Source organism: Pinus tabuliformis, chromosome 8 (genome assembly GCF_031772625.1).
Source record: "Pinus tabuliformis cultivar Carrire ecotype Pingquan chromosome 8, CPIR1, whole genome shotgun sequence".
NCBI lineage: Eukaryota > Viridiplantae > Streptophyta > Pinopsida > Pinales > Pinaceae > Pinus > Pinus tabuliformis.
Window position 1 is genome coordinate 1,929,577,666 of NC_142294.1, and position 26,080 is coordinate 1,929,603,745.

The window sequence follows — 26,080 nt, forward strand, 5'->3', positions numbered from 1 at the left end:
CTCAGAGAGTTTTATGCAACTCTGATTATCATAGTATATCACTGTAAGATCCATCATCTGACCAAACAATCCCACTAGAATCTTCCGCATCCAAATGGCCTCACATGCTGCCTAACTGGCAACCATGTATTCAGCCTCTGCTGAGCTAAGTGCAACTGATCTCTGTTTCTTGCTATACCAAGAAACTGTAGCTGAACCAAGGTTGAAGACTCCTCTAGAAGTGCTCTTCCAGTCTGATGGACTACCAGCCCAATCCGCATCTATGAAGCTTTGCAGCTTCACTCCCTCTGTCCCTTTCTACCATAATTTGTATTGTGTAGTGCCTCTAAGATATCTTAGCACATGCTTCACTACCTTCCAAAATAGCTTGGTAGGCTAAACCATAGCTTGACTCAGCTAGTTCACTGCAAAGCATAAGTTGGGTCGTGTGTTCACCAGATACATAAGTGAACCCACCAGCTGCCGATAAACAATAGCAGCTACTACCTCACCTGAAGTAGCATCCTCCTTCCTCCATTTCCCAGCTAGAGCAGTTTGCATGGGCTTGCACTTCTCCATGTGAAAGCACCTAAGTATCTCATTGGCATACTTTCCTTGAGACACAAATACTTCCCCATCTTTCTGCCACACTTCCATGCCTAGAAAGTAGTGCATGAGGCCCATGTCCTTCATCTCAAACTCTCTTGCAAGGTCCTCCTTGCAAGACTGTATCAGCTGCTCATCACCTATCAAAATCAGATCATCGACATAAAGTACAATAATCAAAGGCTTACCATCTACCATGATGTGGTATAGGTTTGCATCTGCTTCACTCTTGGTGAAGACCAACCTAGTGAAATAGTTGTCGATCTTGGTATACCAAGCACGGGGTGCTTGCTTCAGCCCATACAGTGCTCGCTTGAGTCAGCAAACATGCGACTCGCGATCGAAGAGCTCAAATCCTTCGGGATGCTCAATTTATGCCTCTTCCTCAATCTTCCCATTGAGGAACGTCATCTTCACATCCATCTGATGGATCTTCCAACCCATCTAAGCTGATAGAGCTAGCATCGATCTAATAGATGAGTACCTTGCTACGGGAGCAAAGGTCTCATCGTAGTCGGTTCCCTACACCTGGGAGAAACCTCAGGCAACAAACCTTGCCATGTGTTTCTCAACATTGCCATGATCTGTCTACTTTACCTTGTAAAGCCATCGGGAACTAACCACAGACTTGTGCCTAGGTCTAGGGAAAATATCCCACACACTGTTCTGTATGATAGAATCATACTCTTCTACCCTTGCATCAACCCAGACTGGTTGTTGCACTGCCTCCTGAAAAGAAGAAGGTTCGGTTGCTACACACTCCCCAACTAAGGCCATGTAGCCAGTGTATCTCTCGGGAGATCTCCTCTGTCTGCACTAAGAGGATGGCTACCCCACATTCTCTCTTGTATCTAGCATCAATCTATCAGCTTCCCACAAGCGTTTCTGCCCATCTCTGGAAGACTCTCCAGGAGTGGTGGTCTCCACTACTGGATCCTCTGCATGTGGTTGATCCACATCATCAGGAGGCTCCTCCTCCTTTGGAACTAAATGTTCCTCATCACCATGCAACTTGAGCTCCCTCTCAAGTGACACTCACATGGCTCTCTGCTCGTCGAACTTCAAATCCATGTGCACTATGGTCCTCTGACTGGCAGGAAGAAAAGCACAATAGTTGTGGGGTGTATCTATGTACCCCACAAGTATCCCCAACTCAGCTATTGGATCTAGCTTCTTCCTAGCATCTTTGGTCACATGACATAAAACTAGTGATCCACAGATACAGAAGTGACTCACATCTAGTCGCTTCCCTGAAAAAGCCTCCATAGGTGTCTTCATCCCCAAAATATGATGAGGACTTCTGTTCTGAAGATACACTACTGTATTGCATGCCTCAACTCACAAATGAAGTGGTAGGCTTTGGTCATGCAACATTGCTCGAGCTGCTCCCATAATAGACTTGTTCTTCCTTTCGGCCGCACCATTCTATTGTGGGTTATGAGGTGCCGTCGGTTCTCGTTTAATTCCTTCTATTGTACAAAAGTCATTAAATTGCTGGGAACCTTACTCTCCACCATTGTCACTACACAAGGCTTTTATTTTCTTCCCAGATTCTTTCTTTGCCAAGGCTTTGAACTCACAAAACCTCAAGAAGGCTTGATCCTTCTTTTGCATAAATTAGATCCAACATCTACGAGAAAAATCATCAATGAAAATAACATAGCACCTTTGTTTAGCAGTTGAGGCTATAGAGAATGGTCCACATACATCTGAGCGAACTCACTCCAGGATTACTCCGGCTCTACTATCCCGATCCTGAAAGGAGGATTTCGCATACTTACCCAAGGTGCATCCTTTGCATGTGTCTATTTGCTCCAGTTTTCCCTTGGGTAAGCCAGTAGAAATTTGCTGCATGATCTTCAAAGCCCCGTGATGCAACTGGCCTAGTCTTCTATGCCATACCTCGCCAACATCTTGGATTTACACCACCTCTGCTTTGGAACTCAGTGCAACACAGTCATCTACCTCCAGCTTGTAGAGATTCTTTACTCGAATCCCTATTCGCTTGTTCTGTCCAGTGCCGATATGCTTCAGGAACACTTTTCCTTTACTAAAGACTACATCATAGCCTTTATCTTCTAGCATAGCAACAGACACAAGATTCTTTCTCAAACCTAGTACATATTTAATAGTAGATAGGGTGAGAGGAGAACCATGCTCCCTCTGAAATAGAACTGTACCTTCACCTGAGACATAGTATTTTCCATCATCTCCCATCTCGATCCGCATCTAGAGATCCTTCTCCTCCAATGTACTAAAAATATTCTTGTCACCTAACATGTGGAAAGAAGCTCCACTGTCTAGGTACCAAACATATCCACCCATGGATGAAACCATGCATGTTACAAGTGAGAAATCTAGCTCAAATTGTGAAGCTAGTGCATCACCATCAAATCCCTTTGAGGAACCCTTCTTGGATTTCTTCTATGGAAAATTCATAGCATAATGGCGCACTTCATGACAGTGAAAGCATCGCACCTTCGACTTGTCAACCATTTGCCCACCATGAGAAGATTTGGATTGGGACACCTTCCCTTTCCCTTTCTTAGCTTTACTCGCTAAAGCTAGATTTTCTTCATCATCTTGTTTTGATGAAGATCCATCCCTAGTGCTACGCCTTATCTCCTCTTGCATTAGATCCGACCAAAGTTGTTCCCAATCTAGCAGTTTCTCTCTTCCATTAACTGAGTTCTGGTAGCTATGCCAACTCTTTGGAAGACCGAGGAGTGCTAGACTCACCATGTTGTCATCAACAGTCATGACCCCTACACTTGCAAGCTCATCCCTGCAGGTGGTGAGCTTGTTCAAGAATGTAGAGATTATGTCGCCCTCTTCGCACTTGATCTTTTGAAGTTTGTCCTTTAGTTCCATCTTCCTCTGAATGTTGCTATTCTGATAAAGATCTTTCAATGTTTTCCACATTGAAAATGGAGTCTCCTTCACATGGAGGCTCGAGATAATGTGATCTCGAACTCCCTCCAGGAGGATTCTCCTTGCTATAGCCACACACTTTTTCCATTTTGCTAGCTGAGTAGAATCGGTCAGATTTTGGACTTCTTTATCAATGAAGTCCTTGAGACTGTTATCTTCCAATACTGCCCCCATGCGATCCTTCTAGCCTATATAATTCAAACTGCCATCAAGGGCATATTCGAGTCTTAAACCACTCAATTCCATCAGTGAAATAGATGTGATAAGAAGTCAATTAAAGATTCAGAAACCAAACTTCGTACTTCTCCTACTTGTATGATGTTCTGCCTTGATCACCTTTGCTTTGATACCATGTAGAAATTCCCACTTGTAGATCACCTGACAATGCAATAGACTAAAGCAAAATACTTGAACTACTTCTACAACCAATTTAGTGAAAGCTTAATCATACATGAGAAACATCAATAAGAACATATATAACTGATATGGAGAAATCAATCACACATAACAAAAAATATATAACCAGGGGAAAGCCTCAGCCTAAAACCCCAACTCTGTATTATCATACAAGTGGAAATATAGCTAGTATTACAAAAAGAATCAGCTCAAAAGCTATCCTACTCTCTTTGTAATACCTTTGTTGCTCATAGAAAGTCAAAGACCTCTATCTAACCTCTGGTCTGCCCTCCAAGCCTCCTATTTCTTTGTGAAATTCTGATTCAGGTCCAGTGCAGCCACTTGTGTGAATTGGCCTCTTCACACACTCACTAACCTCTGATCCAACTACGCAGTCCTGAAGGAGATAAATCCTTCTCCATGGATGAGCTTCCTTTATAGGAAAAAAATTCATCCAACAGATAGTACATTGTCCCTTCTCTGTTCTCAATTGGGTCTCTGTTTGAACTAACATGCATGAGTTATTCATTAGAGAAGCTTCAGTTATCTAAAGTGCAGCAGTTATATGCAAGCATGCATTAACTAACTGAACTCACATTAATTTAAACAAACTAATTACATCCCAAATTAGAAATCATCCTTATCTCTTTAACTGATAGATAAATTCCTCAATTAATAGAGAAACGGTTGCATGTCCTCACATAGACTTCATGTTTGATTTTTCACAACTAATCAACTCATGGTGAATTAATTTATTTATTTTCAAACAGCTGTTAAGTTCAAATTCAAATTTTACTTCCTATGTTTAGTCCAGGGACTAACTAAAATAGGAATCCATCCTGAACTGCTAAAAATAGAAATTCTATTTTTAGCACTTCCATTTTTCATTCCCTGTTGTTCAATCCAGCGCTGATACCCAGACTTCTATTTATAGCAATGTTATTTTTAGCACTTCTATTTTTAGCATTTCTTGTTGCTATTTTCAACAATTGCAATCACATTTTTCATGTATTTCTCATTTTTCGTGTAACAGGATCCATTGAAAGTATGCAATATGGGTACTCCTTGGATGAGGAATCAAATTTCGCATCCAACGGTTGTTGTTGCTCGAATTTTGAGTAAACCCATAGGGAGATAAGTTGAAAATATGAGTTCAAAAAATAGTTTTTTACTTTTTCTCTCTAAAATTTGATGATGTAATCTAATCTTATTTTATTATTTCCACTATTATTTTATAATTTCCTTAGGAGGTCCATTTTATACCTCAAAATTCCCCTAAATGGAAATCAAAGCAAGAATTAAAAAAAGGTATGTATTTTAAGATTTATCAAGACAAAGGTATATAAAAAATGTGTTAAAAAGGTGTTTTTTTTAAAATTGTATATTTGGGGTCCACAAAGTCAACTCTACATGTGTGTGTATTTTTATTAATGTGGAATTATATAGCCTATACAAAAATAACATCAAAAATAGAGATATTAAGAGGTATTAAAAAATGGAGATATACCAATGGAGGCATTGAAAAAACCTTGAGATACACACCTATGGCTCAAAACCACCTAATGGCATTGACATCCCCAAGAATATGCTATGATAGCCTTAATGGGCCTTGTGTGCTTGTTAAATGCATCCTTATTATCCTTAGATGCTTAAAATATTCCTTTAGGGTCTAAGGTTCATGTTTCCTTACCTGATTATGCTTAGAGCCCTAAGATCCATATAGTGATAAAAAAATGTTAATTTTTCTTCAAAGGGAAAAAACCCATAATTTTATTTCAAAAAAGGAAACAAAATTACATTTTGCATATGCCTATAGCATTCATTATAAGCATCCTTTTGGCTCATAGACAAGAAAAGACAAGTGATAGGAAAAAAACAAAAATACAAAGGGAAAGACTAAGTAATATAAAAATCACTTATCTTCCCTTTCTTTCCTTTTCTTTTTTTGTACCTCCTACCATCCCCCCAAATTGGGGTCAACTGGTACCATTGCCAATTCATTCACGGTTACCTTTGGTGGTTGTTATTTATCTAAATCTGGTCTTTTTGAGACGTGAACTCTCTTTGTGCCCACCATGCCATCCTCTTTGTGTGTCATTTTTGTCTATTGTTTTAGTGCATGGGTTGATTATGATTATGTAGTATTCTAGCTATGGGATTCATTATGGGTCTAGACCTGACTATCCCCTTCATATTGGTTTGGAGGTTATTTGTAATGTCCCCTTCTTCTTTTTCTTAGATGAAAGGGTCAAGAGGCTTCCATCCTTTTCTTTTTCTGAACAACCCAGTTTTCATTTTTAGGTGTTTTCTTCCAGAGGGAATGTTTCCTACAGGTATCCTATTTGATAACAAAGTCAACGTTTGTATGACGTATATCCATAATCTAGTAGCTGAGTCCACTTGAATTTTTCATGTTTCGATTGAATGCAGTTAAGTAGACATTTACTTAGATCTATTTCTACACAGGTTCTAGCAAAAGTAATAATCCTTTCTCCATTCTCTCTGTGTCCATATTTTTGAAATACCCCAAAATGTTGCTAATTTCCTCAAGGACCTTGTAATTCCATAAAGGGAGGGTAATATTTAGTAGCCTCACCTATACTAGCATTGTTGATATATCCATAGTTATCGACTAAAAATCTAGGAACCAAAGGGTGATGAAGGGCCTTCAATTTCCCCAGAACTAGGGCCCCTCTTTTAGTATTACCTCCAAATCCTCCTAAGTATCAAATTAAACAATGAAGAAACTATTTAAGCATAGGTATATGTCGCAATTGTGGTCTAATTTGTGAACACACATTGATGTAGATCCTCATATATGGACCAAAAGCCATTGAATCTACAAATCACAACCCTAGATTGAAGTGTTAGGTAATTTACTTGTTGGTTAAATTTCTTTGCAGTAAATTACCAATCCAGGTTTCATGAGCTTGTGAAGTATACTTGCACCGCATATGCTAGGCTGTCAAATTTTAATTTGAAAAGAAGAATAATCTAATTGTAAGATGAAAATAAAATCTACTTATGACAAGATCTTAGTAGGTACATGCACATGTTATTTCCCAAAGACAAAAATAAAATCAATTACAAAATTCAAGTCTCAAAAATTAAATGAATTTAGAGAAAAATTATGCTAATTCTAAATTATGAAAGTTCTGGAAATTATATCCTATTAAACAAGCAATGAAATTTATTATATTGAACTTTGAAAGGTAAATTTACTCCATTGCACTTTGGAAAGGAAATCTAAACTACTTGACTTGGAAAAGGAAATCTATTCTATGAAACCTTGAAGCCAATTTATTTTATGAATCTATTCTAAATCCAATCCATGAATCTTGAAACAAATTTTATATATGAGACTTGAAAGGAAATCTAAGCTATCAAGCTGTAAAAACAAAGTTGATATAAAATTTACGAGATTTTGAAATTGAAATTGTTCTAGAAAGAAGTAACCAAAGAGCATTAAAACGTTGAAAAAAATAAAAGTGTAGGAAGCCTTAAGAGATTACTAGTGTGCACATATTGAACTATAACTAGTGATAATTGTTTAAACATAAATCTGAGACTAAGCTGAAAGACAATCAAGTAAATATTTTTGGTCTTTTTATCAAGCACTTGAACTATAGAGAAGTAAAGGTGAATGAGTAAAATTCTAATTTACAAATAGAGAAATAAAATGAAATCTAAATTAACTAATCATACATAGTTTAATAAAAAGGCAAAGTGTAACGAAATCAAATCAAAGAAATGGAAGACATATATACTATTCTCACACGTCCTCGAGGGGGCCTCCTTATGAGTGAGGAATTAAAAACTAAGATTATAAGAATAGAATCACCAAGCATATTATTCATTTATACAAACGCTTTGTGACTAAGGTATCTATAGGTCATGAATGCATAGTTTATTCATTGTTTCCATTAGTTTCAATAGATGTTCATCAAGAAGGCTAGTTTCCCTCTCATACTAGTTGTAATAAAACACATATTAGCTCATGAATCCATATAAATGATCCAAGAGTCTTTCAAACCATGAAACAAATTAATAACAAGAGAACTTCATATAACAAAAAATATGTTATGCATGTAACATACACTTAACCAATAATGGAGCCATGGCAAACTAGTCACATAATCAACACATTAAATCAAAATTTGTGCTTATTAATATTCATTAAAGAATACAAAATATTAACATATGCATGTTACCAACCAAGTTAGGGACTTCCATGTTCCACCCGATCTTAGATTGAGCTGAACCAATCCTTTCTTCCAGCCCATTAACCCTCTTGCCATATTCCAATCCTGAATTTGGGATTACATGGGACAAAACAAAACATAAAAAATAGGTAATCTAGAGGAAAACTTCCTCCACCCTCAAGCCATAACGATTTCACCTAATGCCAGTTCCAGAAATCACCAAAAACAATACAAAAAGATTTTTTCTTGAATCCACCGACATGTCAAGGGCTCACCTAGAGAGAACCTTCACCACCCTCAACCCTTTGGATTTTCCAAAGACCACGTCAACTAGGATCCAAAATATATTAGCATCCAAAGCTCCACCAAACAGAGAACCCACTACACCATACCTCTCTAGGAAATGGGATAAGGCAAGGTTGTACACGATTGTCAATCCAGGGAAATCTTCATGCCAATGACAAGAAAAATGACTAGAAAAGCAATGCATGAACCATGAATTTGAATCCCAACAAGATAATCAAGAATGCACACTATTACCTGTAAAAATCCTCCTGTTGGTTTCTCTTTTCTCTATTTTTTTATTCCCTTGCTAGTTGTTGTTCAAACCTTCTTCATGGTTGCCACTCCAATTCCTCTTGTGTTGTTTCCTTTCCTTGCTTATCTCTTTCTTGTCCAAGTGTTGTATTTTCCCTCTCCTTTTCCTCTTTTTTCCCTAAAAGAATGCTAGAAGGTTGTCTCTCTAATTTTATTTTCTTTTCTCTTTCTTTTTTCTTCATTTTCCCTTGCATGCATATTCTTTTACTATTTTTATCCTTTTCTTGTCTCTTCCTCTTCCCCACTTGTTGAAGTGGAATTTATTTTATTTTCCTTTATTTATTTTGCATTTTTGCATCATGTCCTTGCTAGCCTGTAATAATGAATTTGTCATTTATTTCCTTTTGCCTCTTTCCAATGCCAATTTCCATAGCCAATAAATAATTAACCACAAGTGGATCCCAATATAATTTTTTTCCCTTCATTCATCTTGGAATATGTGTCCTATGACCTTGCCTTGATTTTTTCTTTCATAATATCCATACATTATCTATTTACATGGAGATTTAACCTATGGATGTCACAAACCCCTCCCCCTTGGGGAAACACCATCCTCAATGTTCTATGACTCTTATGACAACACAAAACTACTGAAAACATGAAAAACATACTTCTTATGGAGATTTATAAATATATATCAATATAATAATTACAATGATATATACATATATACATATGCGTATGAAAATTTGCTTCTAACAACAAAATAGAAAATAATCAACAACAAGGGAATATATGGGCTTACACCTCCACCTTTAACTAGCAACAAGGGAATCTAGAGGCTTACACCTCCACCTTTAACTAGCAACAAGGGAATCTAGAGGCTCACACCTCCACCCTTAACCAGCAAAAAGGGAATCTAGAAGCTCACACCTCCACCCTTAACCAACAACAAGGGAATCCAAAGACTCACACCTCCACCCTCAATCAACAACAAGGGAATCTAGGGGCTTACTCATCCACCCTCAATCAACAACAAGGAAATTCAAAGGCTTACACCTCCACCATCAATCAACAACAAGGGAATCTAAAGGCTAACACCTCCACCCTCAATTAGCAACAAGGGAATCCAGAGGTTGACACCTCCACCCTCAATCAACAACAAGGGAATCCAAAGGCTTACACCTCCACCCTTAATCAACAACAAGGGAATATAGAGGCTGACACCTCCACTCTCAATCAACAACAAGAGAATCCAAGTGGTCCTGCACATGCCTGCCCCAACACATTATACAACACATACACATGCACATGGTGTACAACACAACACATTTACATATACACATGATACAACATAATGAATACATGTGTTACAATAGAATGAATACACATTTTATAACACAACATGTAGACAATATACATGACACAATACAACATGTACACAATCATAGTATTTCACATCCAGAGACCACACCATCTCTACTAGACAACCTTGCCTCTAGTGTCTTTCCCACGCCTTAATGCATGCATCAACAACTCAAATCTTGGGTCTGTTATTTCTTCCATTATCCATGCTTATCCCGACATGCTGCAAATTACATTGCTTTCATTATGCTAATGTATCCTTCAACATTTCCTATTCATAGCATAAACATGGGTATAATTATAAGCACATAATATCAAAATCATAAATCATCCAGGGCTACCTCTTTCCAAATTGATTCCTCCTACAACCGAGAATATTTTCATGCCATTTATACCATCATTCTGGCACAAGAATGATCCTTGACAAGAACGTTTTAGTCATAATGGTTTAACATAACTTCAGTAATCAATCATGTTCATGAATATAACATATATTCATATACATATCAAGTTACTATGTTCAAGGCTTAAAGAACTTCCTTTTTTCTATTTTAATGGCTATGATTTCACTATCCATTATTTCCAATGGACCTAACCAACCTTCTAAGTGGTTTATCATCCCCAAGGCACAATGCTTAGTGGCATGTATGTCAAATCCTTTGACCAAGGATTCTAAATAGTAATTAGTATACCTGCTGACATCATAGTCAATATCTTCTTGTCATAAACATAATATAAACATGGGCACATGAATGTCACAATCACATGATAATAGAAATAATTAACATCAAGAATTCCCGCCTTCTTATTGGATTTCTCACAAAATATGGAATTTCATCAGATAACCTTACTATGCTATCCCAACCATGCCATTCATATATTCATAAATTTTTATAAGCATAATCAATCATCCTTCCACAAGAATTATTCCTGACAACAACCTTTGAAATACAATGGCTTTGGATATACTCATTTAATCTTCAACATGTTCATGAATATAGAGCATATCCACATAATCTCATACAAAATCAAGGTTAAGATAACCTCTTGTATTTGTGCAAAGCACACATTCATTTGGAATCATAGTTTCCAAACATAGCCAAAGGAATTCTCACCCAGTTCCTTTCTTTTACCTTTTTACCTTTTTACCTTGCTGCAATTGAGTCTTATTATGTGCTATCACATTCACCTAGTTTTTTTTTATAGAAACATAAACAAATAAACTATTGTATTTTCATGCTAATACCAACCATGTTTCTCTGCAACTAATCACACATGTGAGTCATATGTTCCAAGGATCAAGTCATAATGTCTATTAATTTGAAATCGGCCTTTTACCAAGACTAGCAACCTTGACATACTTTGCAATTAGCTCATAGTCATTATCCATAGTGCTCCAACTAGAACCCAATTGCACTCATATGCATATTAGTTGTCTCAACACACATTGTATTAGTACAATTGTCTTAAAAAAAGAACATTCCTTCATGCAATATCATAAGCACATACTCATATCATGCACTTAATCAAACATTAAAATAATACTTTAAGGGTGCATAAGTTCAAGAATCGTAATCAATCATTCTTAGAGAACATATTTGGAGAAAACCACTATCTAGTAGAAAAATTATCATTAATGCACTCACAACTTTGTCACAATATGCATATCAACAAGCATAGGTGTCACTTGTGCCATTCTCTCATCAACACCTTATTTTCCATAGCCTTGGTTCCTCAAGGCTACATACAAAACTCTCATTGGTTTCCCAATTGTGTTTTCAACCTACTCATGGTTACATGCTCATCATTAACCATTCTTAGTCATCTAAATCATGTTATGACAACAAAATGAGAGCCTTTATTCATGAAAATCCATTATTGGATGCCCTTAGCATACCTTCATGCATCTAGTATATCATTATTTAATATCTATTTGATGGGTATGCATTTCTAAAATAATTCATATCTAGAGTTTTATTATGCATATGATATTATTCATCAACTTATTATAACTTCTCAGAACATGAAATAAAGTTATAAACGAGCACTAGGTAAGTTGAGAGATTTCCCTTCATAATTTTGACAACATCATTCAATCATGAACTTTTGCAATCCTTGTTGGGCTAATCTAGGGAATCTAGTAAAAAATTTGCATGTTTATTTTGTTACATCAACTCAAGTCAGCATTTAAGTAACATCGATACATTCATATATAAAACAAAATAATTTCACATAATCACATACTCTGTTACCACACTAAGGTATAAGGAGGTAACTTGTACTTAAATGTCCCAATCTCCAATGTTCAATTATGTAAATGGGGTCTTCAAAGTTATCAATGGAAAATCGGAGTTACAATTATAAACATATCAGATGAAAATAGATTCATTACAAACCTCTATGAGATCACTTTTCATGTACCTCTATTAAATTTAGCCACACTTGCCAAAACATGATTTTCATTTCTCATTCATTTTTTAAAGCACTTTGCCAGTAAACCTTTATTCAAATATTTTTGTAGATGAATTATTGAGTAGCATTTATCTTGTATACCTTTTTTCAAACATTTTGTATGAAATTAAATCACAAACTTTGCATTTATTCCACTTCTAACATACTAACTAAAAAATGCCACACAATCATTCCACTTTTCCATTTCTTTACATGCAACTTTTCAAATTCCTTGCATGCAAATCTTCAAATTATTTGTGTGCAAATAGGCATAGATCAACTACAATAATATTAACAATGCTATCTATTCACAAACCAACATTTTCTTCAAACAATTACCATACTATTACATTTTCTTCAAACAACCACTGTACTATTACATTTGCATTTAAGCATTTCTTCAAAAAAATTATATGAAAACTAATATAACAAAATCTTTGCATACAAATAAGCATACATTAGCTACAACAATACTATTACACAACAATACTATCCCCAACCACAAACAACATACTCATTGGGTAATTCCATCAAAAAATTTGTATGCAATGAATAATTGAACAATTTATGCATTTCATAAAACAATTTGCATGCAAACTAATATAGTGAATGATTCAATGCCTATATCTTAAATTGTAGAAGCACAAGTTATGGAAACTAAACTAAATGACCAGTGGTAGTTTCCCTTAGTATGGTTCAAGTTTCAACTTTTGGAACCTCATATATGAAATGCTATAACAAAAATGCTAACAAAATCCTATTTGGTGCACAATTCTAGGAGCATTCAAAAACCTCAGCTTCCAATGGTCATATCTCCTAAAGTATTGCGATAGAATATCAAAAAAATTTACCACATTATTAGTAGGATTTCCCCTCACTACGGATAAATTTTCAGCTCCTGCAATCACCCAAAAGGAAATTTATAATACAAATTCCAACATGAACTTTTTGATGCCATATTTTAGGAACATTCAGGAGTCTTGACTTCCTCTACTCATATCTCCTGAACTATTGTGACATAACATTTGAAATTTTTACCACATTATCAATAGGATTTCCCCTCAATATGGACATTTTTCAACTTTTGGAACCTAACGTAAGATAAGTTATGGCACAAATTCCAAAATTACCTATTTAAAGATGCATTCAGGAAGGCCATGTTCCATTGATCATAATTCCTAAAATATTGTCAACTAATACCTGAAATTTTAACCACATTATCAGTGGCATTTACCTTCAATGTGGAAAATTTTGTAGCTTTTGAATCTCTAGAGAAGAAAATTTATAACAAAAATTATAGTTATTGTACTCATTGATCCTTTCATGTCTGCATCCACATATTAACTTACATAGTCCTTCATTTTAAATAATTACTAGTGAAATTCAACAAGCAGTAACCATTGGCACCCAACAAACAATCATTCCCAAAATATCACAAAGATCCATGTTTTTAATCTCCAAAGGTCTAGTTTAGAACCTTTTCTCTTGCTTTCATCTACGATAGAGCCCATCTAGTCCAAGTCTTTGAACTTGGAAGCTTTGATAGCACTATGTAACACCCCACCCCACATTTACCCACTTTTACATGATTTCAAAGATAAATGTGAATGGAAAGTTACAATGCATGACCCAAATTCCAAGATGCAGCTATAGAAATGGGTTCCACTTGTCCAAAATTGATTATAAACACTCAAAGACACGCGATGACATTATTGTTAGCCTAACTTTCCTTGGTGATCATTTTCTCTGAGCTTAGGCCACTCCTTGACCTATATTACTTCTCAACCACATAGATACATGACTATCAGTGCGTCTAGAGGCCTCTAGTCACATGGATAACCCATCCTCAGTGTGGTTGTGGCCGAGATCTCCTAGTTCTGATAGTGCAGCCATAGACCTTGTTCCAGAAATTTACGGCTAGTATTCAAGCCAACTATCAAGAGTTTTCCAGAACTCTGTCAACAATATGTTAAGTCTTCATGCTTTTCCCTTAGGCTATGTTGTGGCTCATTATTTCCTAACAAACATTATTCATTTATACAAACACTTTGTGACTAAGGTACATGTAGGTCATGAATGCATAGTTTGTTCACAATTTTCATTAGGTTCAATATATGTTCATCAAGAAGGCTTGTTTCCCCTTCATATTAGATGCAATGAAACATAGATTAGCTCATGCATACATATAGATTATCCAAGTTCCTTTCAAACCATGAAATATATAAATAACAAGAGCACTTCATAAAATAACAAATACACTATGCATGTAACATACACTTAACCAGTAATGGAGCCATGACAAACCAAACAAAAAATTAACACATTAAACCAAAACTTGTGACCATTGATATTCATTAAATAATAACACATATTAACATATGCATAATACCAACCAAGTCAGGGATGCCACATTCCACTCAATCATAGATTGGGTTGAACCAATCCTTTCTTCTAGCCCAATCACCTGCATGCCATATTCCAAACCTGAATTTGGGATTACATGGGACAAATCAAAGAATAACCAAACAGGGAATCCAGGGGAAAATTAACTCTGCCCTAAATCCATAGTGATTTCACCTAACATTGAGTCCATAAGTCACCAAAACCAATGTAAGCATGGATGCCTCCAAATTTCTTCACCGTACTTAGAGTATTTTTCTTGTCTCCACCCACTTGGCAAGGGATCACTTAGAGAAAACCCTATCCACTTTCAACCCTTGGGATTTTCCTTGGACCACCTCAACTAGGATCTAAAATATATTGGTATCCAAATCTCCACCAAATAGGGAACCCACTACACCATGGCTAGCCAATAAATGACAGAAGGAAAGGATGTACATGATTGTCAATTTGTTGACAATGCCAGATCCTGCCAACATACAAGGGTGTCTCCTCGATGAAAACTCCCAATTAGACTTTACACCATTTGGTGTAGGATCCGTTTTGGAAATAGGCCCTAGCTGTCATTTTTCTTAGAGATTTTCCTTGGCTTCAATGGTCAGTGCAAGACAGTAATGTAAATATACTTTTCAATGAACAAGTGAGTATGCTTTACAGAATGTTTAGTTAAGAAATGTATCAACGTTATTTCAATAGGGGGAAATAAAAGTGATCCTTTAAGTAAAGAGATAGTAGTAATATAATAAAGATGCACAAGCATATATATATGAAAAAATATTTGACAAACTAGCGAAATAGTTCACATAGAAGCAATGATAATTGAAACAAGTACAACACATCTTCAACAATATCAGCACCAAATCCACCAAAATAGTTCAATTTCTTTAGTACAGATGAAAAAAACATATATCGTAAATATTAAAATAATTGTCTTACAATATTTACGACATACACATGAAATTGTGCTAGCTCAATGAGCTTCAAGTATTAAGCAAGTGTTCCAAGATACATCGGTACAATGAACACCACTAGCTTCAATAGTGGAGTGTTAGAGCTATCACTTACTCCTCAAAAGAATTATCTTCCTCTCTAATTCCTAGTGGGAGGAGCTGAGGTGAAAAAATCCTTTGCTTGATCTATAAGGGTGTTTATAAAATAAATGAGGTGACTCTCTACCTCCCTTGTGACTCTTGGACTTCCCTCGTGATTTTTTGACTTCCATATGACCTTTCTGAATTCTTCATGACTTTTCAAATTCTATAGGTGACTCTTGGACTTCAACTTTACATTACATTTCTCATATATTCAAAATTACATAATCATATCCACAAATGATGACTCATATGACAACTTGGCATAACACCTCGACAAGACATGACATGACATTGATGGCATGGACTTAATGATGATGTGGAAATGTCAAGCCATTCTCTTTGCTATAGTATTTTTATCCTCTTGAAAGATGGTACATTCTCTTTTTCTTACTCCTCCATAAGGCTTGAAGGTATCGATTCTTTACCTGTTGCCGCAAACTAGTATCCCTTCATCTTCTTGTTTAATGATCAACTTGTCTTTGTAGCCTCATAAGTGTCTTCTAGTGTAGTTCCCTTCTCCCTTTCTTTTAGTCATCATCCTTCTGTGTGAAAATATATTACCTGTAATTGGAACTCATTCATGACAATACGACATTAGTCTGAAAAGCTCCTAGAGTAACATGTTTCATGAAAATCACTGATTGAGCTAGAACTAGATGCTAGACCGAGACGCAGACTTAGAGATGGTGGAGTGAGAAGTTCCAGAGATTAGGAGTGATGGACTAAAGCTTGATACTATGCAGTTCACAGTTCTGGAAGCCTAGGTAGGAATATTGTGCAACTAAGGAGCTTAGTGAGGCAATAATGAGCCTTGAGAGTGCCCAATGTACAACAAAGGAGACAAAGATGTCAGCGAATTGTATAATTACACATCTCAAGGATTCAGAGAGGTAACTTGTTTCTTGTCACTATGTGATGCACAAAAAAGGGTTTTCAAGGAAGCTTGATTGCATAGCTCTGGAGGTCAGGAGGCCAGGGTTGGGCACTATGACCACGTAGTGCGTAGCCCTTGGAGGAAAGAGCTATGCGTTGCATGGTTCTGCGAGGAAACAAGGGGCTTGAGACTTGCTATTGCATAATGCATAGTTCAAGGAGGGCAAGCTAGGGTCAAGTTAGTTACACAAGAAGATTTTTCAATATTTGGCTAAGTGTGGGATCAGTGAAGCAGATATAAAATTGGGGTTGGACTAGGACATGATCGCACACTCAGAACAATTAATGATACAACATAGAACACTCAAAACTTAGAAACAACATGTTCCACTTATTACTGTAGCAAAATAACATACTCCTCGAAGTGTGACACTTAAGATACACTTTGTGACAACAGTAACAACATGTGTGTGACAGTGCATGAAACTTTGGAAATGGGTATAATACACGGATATATGATAAATAGAACACATTGATGTCAAAGTTTCCTCTTGAAATAGACTAGAACACTAATTTTTCAATGTGCAACACTTTGCCAAAAGATGACACTCGAATTTTCTTCCAAGGGGGACTAGAAAACTCAGAGAATATATATGGAATGACTCTTACAACTAGAAACTAAAGCATGCATGGTCAAAGTAGGCTCCAAAATTTAAATGTAGGAAAACAATTTGGAGGGTTTTATAGCAGGATAACACTTGGAAATACATTGTTAGAACTCTAGATTCTCTACCTTGGTCTAGTCTTCTATGTAGGGTCTAGTTCTTCAGGAAGTATTTATTCATTGTATGGATTACTTTGGTTTTCCCACTTAACCTAGTTATATAGATAGTCTCCTTCATCCCTTTCTCGATTGAACACATTCATAAGGCCAACCATATCACAATTATTTCAATTAGGGATATGAGTAATATATTATCAAGATTAAGATATTCAGATTCTTAGTTTTCATCTCTAGTGTTTCTCCACTTCCAATAAGCATGGACAGTACCCTGGTGGAGTCACTACAGGAACACAAACATTGCTTCACTACCAGAGAGCTTGGTCAGTACCTTGGTGAAGTTTCTTTCTTCACCTCTTTGTACAAGAATCCTTTCTCTTATTTCACCCTTTATTTATTTTTATTTATAAAATTGTGCAAAGGAACTTATTTATTTCATGGGGTGCAAGAGGGATCTTGACTTACTAAGAGAAGAAGAGGTTGTTCCTTCAAAGAATCATATATATATATATATATATATATATATATATATATATATATATATATATATATACCTCTGCTATTAGCATACTCATTAATATTTTCCCCTTGTCCTCCTCTACTTGTTGGATTTGCATGCAAGATGGTGAAACATAAGGAATCGCACATAGGAATGAGGTTCCTAGAATAGGTATAGGTATCATGGTTCTACACAAAGCTCTCCTAATGCAAGGATCATATTTTTCATCAAAAATTCATTGACCAAAAGGTATGGACCAAGACCAAGAATAAGGACTAAACATTGGTCAAATGTTGTAGTTTTAGAAGGCCCTTTTCCATTTTACCACATGCATTGGAATGAACAAAACACTTTCATACAAGGTTTATTTACAAGAATGAAACTATAATTTTAAAGATTGGACAAGAAAAGCAAGAAAAAAAGATGAAAGTCTATATACATGGGGTAGGGCACAACCCTAGACTACTATTGAAAATAATTTTTCAAAACTTGGCCATTGACAAGAAGAGAGTCCATATTCCCATCCAAAGATTAGAGATGATAAGTGCAGTGGCCAAGCTTATCAAGAACAAAAAATGGTTTGATCGATAGGCACTAGAATTTAGTGTGTTTCTCTTTCTCTTCATGGGCCTTATCCCACTCTAGTACTAAGTCTCCCACATTGAATTCCTTTTTCCCTAGAAACTTCTTATCAAACCATATCTTGATACGACTCTGATAAAGACCAGATTTTTATTTTTCTTTCCTACTTTCTTCTTGTAGCTTCAAGAGAGTGTCTATCTTACTAGGAACTGAAAGAAATGACTTACACTGAGACTCTTGTGGAATTTTAAAGGTAGGGAGATAAATATTCAGAGGTAGGATGGCTTGTTTTCCATACACCAATAGGTAAAGAGAGGTTTCTACAGAAGGTTAAGGCGTAACACAGTCAACTCATAGAGCATTCACCAAACCATTGTGTCAATCACTTTGTTCAAAGTATATGGTTTTATTGATAATATGGATCAAGTTTTTATTGGTTCACTCAACAAGACCGTTACCCTATGGATTATAGTTAGACGATTATTTCAATACAATGCCATTTTCTAATGCAAAATCATATAGTTTAAGCAATGCGAAGTAAGTTACATTATTGAAAACAAGAGATGTTGGAATATTGAACCTGGTAATGATATTATGTCTAAGGAAATTTATGAATTCCTAATCATTCACTTGTTTGAGAGGAACCACTTCTATCCACTGCGTAAAATAATCTGTAGTAGTGAGAATACAGTGGTGTTGCTTTGATGAGTGTTGAAAATTTTCACAAATGATGTCCAATCCCCATCATTGGAAAGGCTCTTCTATGACAATAAAATGCAATGGGGCAGTTGAATTCTTATCTCAGCTAGCACATTTATGATAAACTAAAAAAATGTGGTCATAAGTGTGAGCACCCTTGAAAAGTGTGGGCCAAGAGAGACTGGCCTGCATAATTTTTTTCGTAGTAATGTCACCTGCAAAATGACCTCTGGCTAGATTTCCATGGAGGTCACATAATAACATTTTTGAATTAGGTGCTTCTATACTTAGTAGGACCCCATTATGGTGCTTCTTGAAAATCACTCCATGTACCAACGGATATGATAGAACTTTAAGTCTAGTAGCCCTCTTCTATATCACCAATAAATGTGAGGTCAAGGTATCATGCTCAAGATATTGTCACACATATGCATACAAAGAGGTGGATGAATCAATGGGGGTAGCTTGTTTGATGTTATATATTTCAATTTCCTACTCCCATCCAAAAGAGTCATCTTTCAGTGAACTTGTCGTTTCTACTTCTAGCTACCATATACCATGGCCTTTTATTGTGTGAATTGTCTTGAGCTCAAGATGATACTCTTGCAAGATTTTCATCCACTTCACTCTTCTTTTACTCAGTTCTTGTTGAAAAAACAATGATCTAATAGTTAGGTGAGGCACAAAGATGATAACATGATTTTTTGTACACTGCATAAGATTTGATTTAGGCATCTGTGGTTCATTTCTTTTGAGTTTAGTCTCAGAGTATCCACAGTGATAACCATATTTGTCAACGTTTCAAATCCCAACAGGGATCCATCATCAGGACAATTCTGAATTGTCCTGATGATGGATCCCTGTTAGGATTTGAAATGTTGACAACTATGGTTATTACTGTGGATACTTTGAGACTAAACTAAAAAAATAAAAATGCATAAGATTTTTTATGAATTGCATGATAGTTTAGTTCAGGTCCTTGCAAGTTGCTTCTCATGAATGATATAGGTCATTTTTTAACTTGATCATCATTTTGTGTGGGAATGACAACAAGAGAAGTATGAGAAGCAAAAGTGTACAATGTGAAATCTTTTCCGAAGTTTGGGCTGTAAATTGTTGGAGCTCCTATGATCATTTTCTTAATATGGGTGAACACATCCTTTTCCCTTTTATCCCACTTATAGGTCACATCCTTCTTTATTATATGTTGTAACGATTTCACTATCTGTGCATATTTTGAGATGAACTTGCAAAGGAAATTCATTTTCCCTAAGAAGGACTTCATATATTTCTTGTTTATCGAGAATAGAATCTAAGTAATAGTTTTAACCTGTTGAGGGTCCACTTTAATCCCACTCTTTTTAATGATATGGCCCAAGAGATTTCACTCAGACGCTATGAAAAATATCTTCTTAGGATTAAGAGATATCACATATTTGCGACATTGCTTGAAAATTTGCTTTTCTATACGCAATTGATCAGATCTCTTCTTCAAAAACATGGTCACAACATATAAGTAAACCACAGTTCTTTGTCCAATCAAAACACAAAACACGGTGTCCATGGTACATTGAAAAGTAGCACCTATGTTAACAATTCCAAAAGCAATTCTTTTGAAGGAAAATGCACCCCACTTGGTTCTTAACATAGTTTTTTACCTATCAGGTTTAGTCACAAGAACCTGTTTGTATTTCGAGAAACCTTCTAGCAATGAAAAAATTTCAGATGTCGATATTGTTTGCAATATTTGTTCCATTGATGACAATGTGTAATTATCTTTGTCTAAGGCGTGATTCAAATTGCAAAAATCAATGCACGAATGTATCTCCCCAAACTTCTTCCTTACTGGAACCATATTACAGACCCATGTTGAATGACAAACTTTAAAAATGATCTGAGCATCCAATAATTTTCTTACTCTTTCTAAATGAGGGGTTCAAGCATGTGATGAACTTTTCTTAGTTTCTACAGGATAGGATTTACCCCTTCTTTATTGGGAATTACATGTTGGATTATTCATGTATCGTAAGTGTTAAGATCATCGTACGTCCATGAAAATACATCTTGGTAATTCTTAAAGAGGAAGATAAAATCTTTCCACTCTTGAGGTATAAAACAAGTACTGCAACTTACATACTTCAGACCCTTTTTTGGTTCAAAGATATACTTGTCCGAGCGACAAAATGGAGTTATGAGTCTTTGAGTTAATCGATCCCTTAAATCTATTTTATAGGTCATACAACATTTCCAATGGCACCACACCCTTAGGTATGGGATTTCCTTTGCTTTCTTGTACTGAATCCTACAAATCTCTCTCGTGCGTGTCTTCAGTGATAGTTTCATCCTTGAACATGTCAACATTCACCATGAAATCTAGTATTTGTTGGTCATCACTAAAAGCATGAAAATTACTTATGTTATTAGGAACAGATGGCCTATAAATAATTTCAACATAAAATCCACTGTTTAATGGTGACAATGTAGCAACAACATTTTCTAGTGTATCAAAAACAATATTGCGAATTTGAGGAACAAAAATAATATTAAAAGCGCAGAATTACGAAATTAAATGGCATACCTCTTGTTGATCATTTTTTAGATTAGGTGACACAAAATATATGGTATTTTGTAACTATCATGCGACAATTTCAGATTCACATATTGGTTTGAGAACTTCAACTTTGAGGTCGATGGATTTTTTCAAACCCAGAACGAGTGTTTCATATTCAACAACGTTGTTGGTGCACTCAAATTCCAAGCGATAGTAGATCAGATTTTTTTTTTTTTTTTTTTTTGTGGTTCTATTAAAATGCAGCCAGCTCCAAATCCCTCCTGCATTTTTGAACCATGAAAGTACAATATCCAAATATTAGTGATACTAGGGTTATGTCCTATACTACTACTATTTACATCTACTGTATAAGAGTCATTTGCACTAGTTGGATTTCGAGGAAGGAGTTCCAGCTATGTATCTGGTGGGATGAGTGAAGGTTGTGATAGATAACATTTGTGATTTGCATCCATAAAACATTTTCTGAAAATAACATTTGCAAATCCCATTGGTTCATTTTTTTCTCTCAATTTTTGTCACGGTATGTTTCATGTAAGGCTTTCTTTCCACTCGAATATGGCTATTTTTTCCCTTATATGGAAGACAGAAATGTCTCCAGTCAATTGAAAGGTACCCTTTTAATTTGTTGGACCAATCTCTACTCAACATTAAACCGTAGGCTTCGAGAATGTCCATAATTACAATGTTTATGCACTCGTGAAATCTATGGTCAGATGACAAGAACATTATAACATTGCTAAGTCCGCGAATGGTCTAGATAAAAATCTTTCCATCTATGTAATTTTTGCATCAGTTATATCCCATTTAGTGTTAATTTTCTTAATGATAGATAATGGAATAACATTCGTGGATGCACCAAAATCAACCAAACAATTACGGACTTATAATTAAATATTTTTGAAATTTAAAAGAAATAAAGGGAAAATAGCGTTAGAATTCAAATTCATAGCAATAACTACAAATTCAATAATATATCAAGAGTTACCAAACATTTCCTGAGAAGCATAAACTTATTTACCTACCAAATTTCCTGAGAAGCATACACTTATTTACCTACCAAAGAGTGTGATGAGAGTTCCTAGATAATTATTTATAATTTACCCACTATCTTTGTGAGCTCAGTGATTGAAATGTTGGCCTGAGATTTTTTCTTAGTATCAACAACATTGTAATCGATACTTTCCATCTTAAGGGTTGTGTTGGCGGATCAGGTTGTGTAGCTTGATTCGATGCTTCAGGAGTGTTGGAATTGTTCTTGTTTTTGGTGGAAGTGTTCTTGGAAAAAGGATCACTTATTGAATTGTTCTAAAAATTCTAAGATGGATTGGAAGGTGGTAGGACTCTTTGTAACAACTACTTCTTAAGTTTCTTCTTAAAAAAAGTCCCTTGATTATCAAATTATAATGGGAATTTGACTGCTAGGGAGGAACTTCACTCACTAAAATTTGATCAACACTCTACTTATCAATGTTGTATATAACATTGAACATATTCATTGAGTTTCCAGCACCTAAACATTCCTGAGTCACAAAAATTTCATTCGCTTCTACTGCCCATGTTTCTCTTCTGCTAATAAGGTAACAACCAGATTAGCCATCATAGTGTTTATATTGTGATTCCACTTGTCGAGCAGTAAAAAGGGTCTTTTTGACCTCTATTTACCCTACATTAACTTATCAATCCAGGAATGATTTGTTATCTCAAAGAGTGTACTCAGTTTGAGGCAGTCATATGTCAGACTAATGCTAGTAGTATAGTGCTCTAAATACAAGAGTAAACAGATGCTTAAAACAAGATCTACTTACAGAAAAGCTCCTTAAGACTCAAATCATGCATTCAGAAAACTATAGCAATTTATCAGTCAAGGGTATAGTAACAGTAACTCATCCCTCTGTAAACTGATGTAATTAAAGATAACCAAGGAAAATATCATCAATCTGGGAGCTAGACAACAGATGTCAATACTCATTACAGTCTCAGATCGTTTTACACACCAAAGCAATGAAAATACAAATAAATAGAAATGGAACAACAACTAAGAAATGGAACAATAACTAGTCTTCTAAACAAGATTGAACAACAAAAACTTAGTCTACGGAAATAAATGCAGCAATTGTATCCTATAGGAATCAGATAACAATCTTCACCCTAAAGATAAATTGGACATCAAACGGAAATAGAACGGCAACTAATCAGACATGAAGTATAGAACAGAAACTAGAGTCAAATATCAATGTACAATGAACCAAGATAAATAACACATGCGGCACGCTTAATATTAAGAGAAACAATAATATTACTTCGATATAATAGGTATCAATCTTAGTTATAAAGAGCAACGATTGTAATTCGTAACGGAACAACAACGTTAGTTGAACAACAGTCGTGATTATGTGTAAACCATAGATGAATACAGTAATACCAACTTATGAATGTTACAGCACGGTTACTCTGTAATTGAACAACAATAGCATTCTGTAAAGAACAATAATTTTATATCAATGGTTAAAGGAACAACAATGTGTTACAAGTCAGAATGAACAACACAACATTCCTGTCACAGAGAACAACATTACTCAGTTGAGCATAAACAAAATATAATAGAACCATGATGTAAAATAGCCAAACACATCAGATTACCGAACAGAGCTAATAATGAAAACCACACACGAATTAGAGATAATGGTACAGGAGCAAGTGTTCCACCAAGGCCGAGCCCTTAGCCTCCAGGGACACACCGCTTGAGATTACTCTAGAATCAAAGATGGAACGACAACCAGATTTATATTAAAACATCAAAGTAGAGTTACAGTGGATCACTTCTCAACGAGAGTCGATGACCAAAGTTTCAAATACAAAAGAGAATTACATAAAAATAACAACAGGTCGTCCCTCAGGCTGGTAGTGTTGCCCCTTCTTATAACAGCTGAGCGGAGATATCAATGATGCAAAAATAGTTAAGATAGTGATCCCCCAAGATCAAAGGATCCTGAGGGATTCGCGAGACTATTAATTCCCAGTTATCCATTTGTTCTCTTACGCCGATTTGATATCTCCTTTTCCCTTTCCAGGTTGATACGCTCTAATTTGGATTGTCTTTTTTGCATGTGGTTTTTTGCCAAAGGGATAGTAATTAACTTTGTCCTGTCTTTTCCTTTGGGATGGCAATCTTTTGTTTTCTCCTTTTTCTGTATAAGAAAATGGAAATTATTAGTTGTTTTGCATTGCATATAAATGCCATAGATTTTCTCATAATTTCTTATTATCTACCTAGTTCATGATGTAAAGAGGTTATGAGTTTTAAAGAAAAGATGACAAAATAAACAATAAAAACACAACTTCTTCAGTACTCCACACACCCCCCTGCTTACCCTTTTTCATGCCCTCATGAAAACATTGTAGTTGACATGTAAGGTAGTAAGAGAGTAAGATGGATACGGGATCTCATGTGGTGGTCTACAGCCATGATGCCTAGCTAGGTGTTCAAAAATATGTCCTGCTTGACTCTCAGGCATCTCATACAAGGCTTGGTATCTAGGTGTAGGGTGCCAAATAACCGGACTTCGGAACCTATAACCTAACCAAGATGGCCCTTCCCTCAAAATAAGTTCACCATAGAGGCTCAAGCGATCAGCGACTAACTTAAAGTTCTCATAATTAAATGGTTCCCTAAGTTGGATATTCGGATTAGAGGTCTGATATCGAAACTTAGGAGCTACAATGGCAAGGTCCTTAATAGTAAAAAAGTATTATATCGCTTGTCGATTGATTCCTGTATGAATGGGTCCTAATGCTTCAATCACGCTCGGAGTCCTCATGAGGTTCCTATGTTTATTCCACAACTGTAATGGATCTCTAGGCTCAGCTCTTACCCATAAGTCTAATCTGTTTTCTTGTCTTTGGAAGGCATTATAGGATTTAAGCCATTTGATTTGATTAACTCCAAATGAAATAAATGCCTGTAGTTGGATATCCCCAACGAAAGGGCCCGGGTTTTTCTCTGTCTCTTAATCTAACACAAGGTTATGCAGATAGAATTCACACAATAATCTTTGAACCTTTACTCCATAGTGCTTACAACAATTTATGAAATCATCAATAGTATTAATTTGT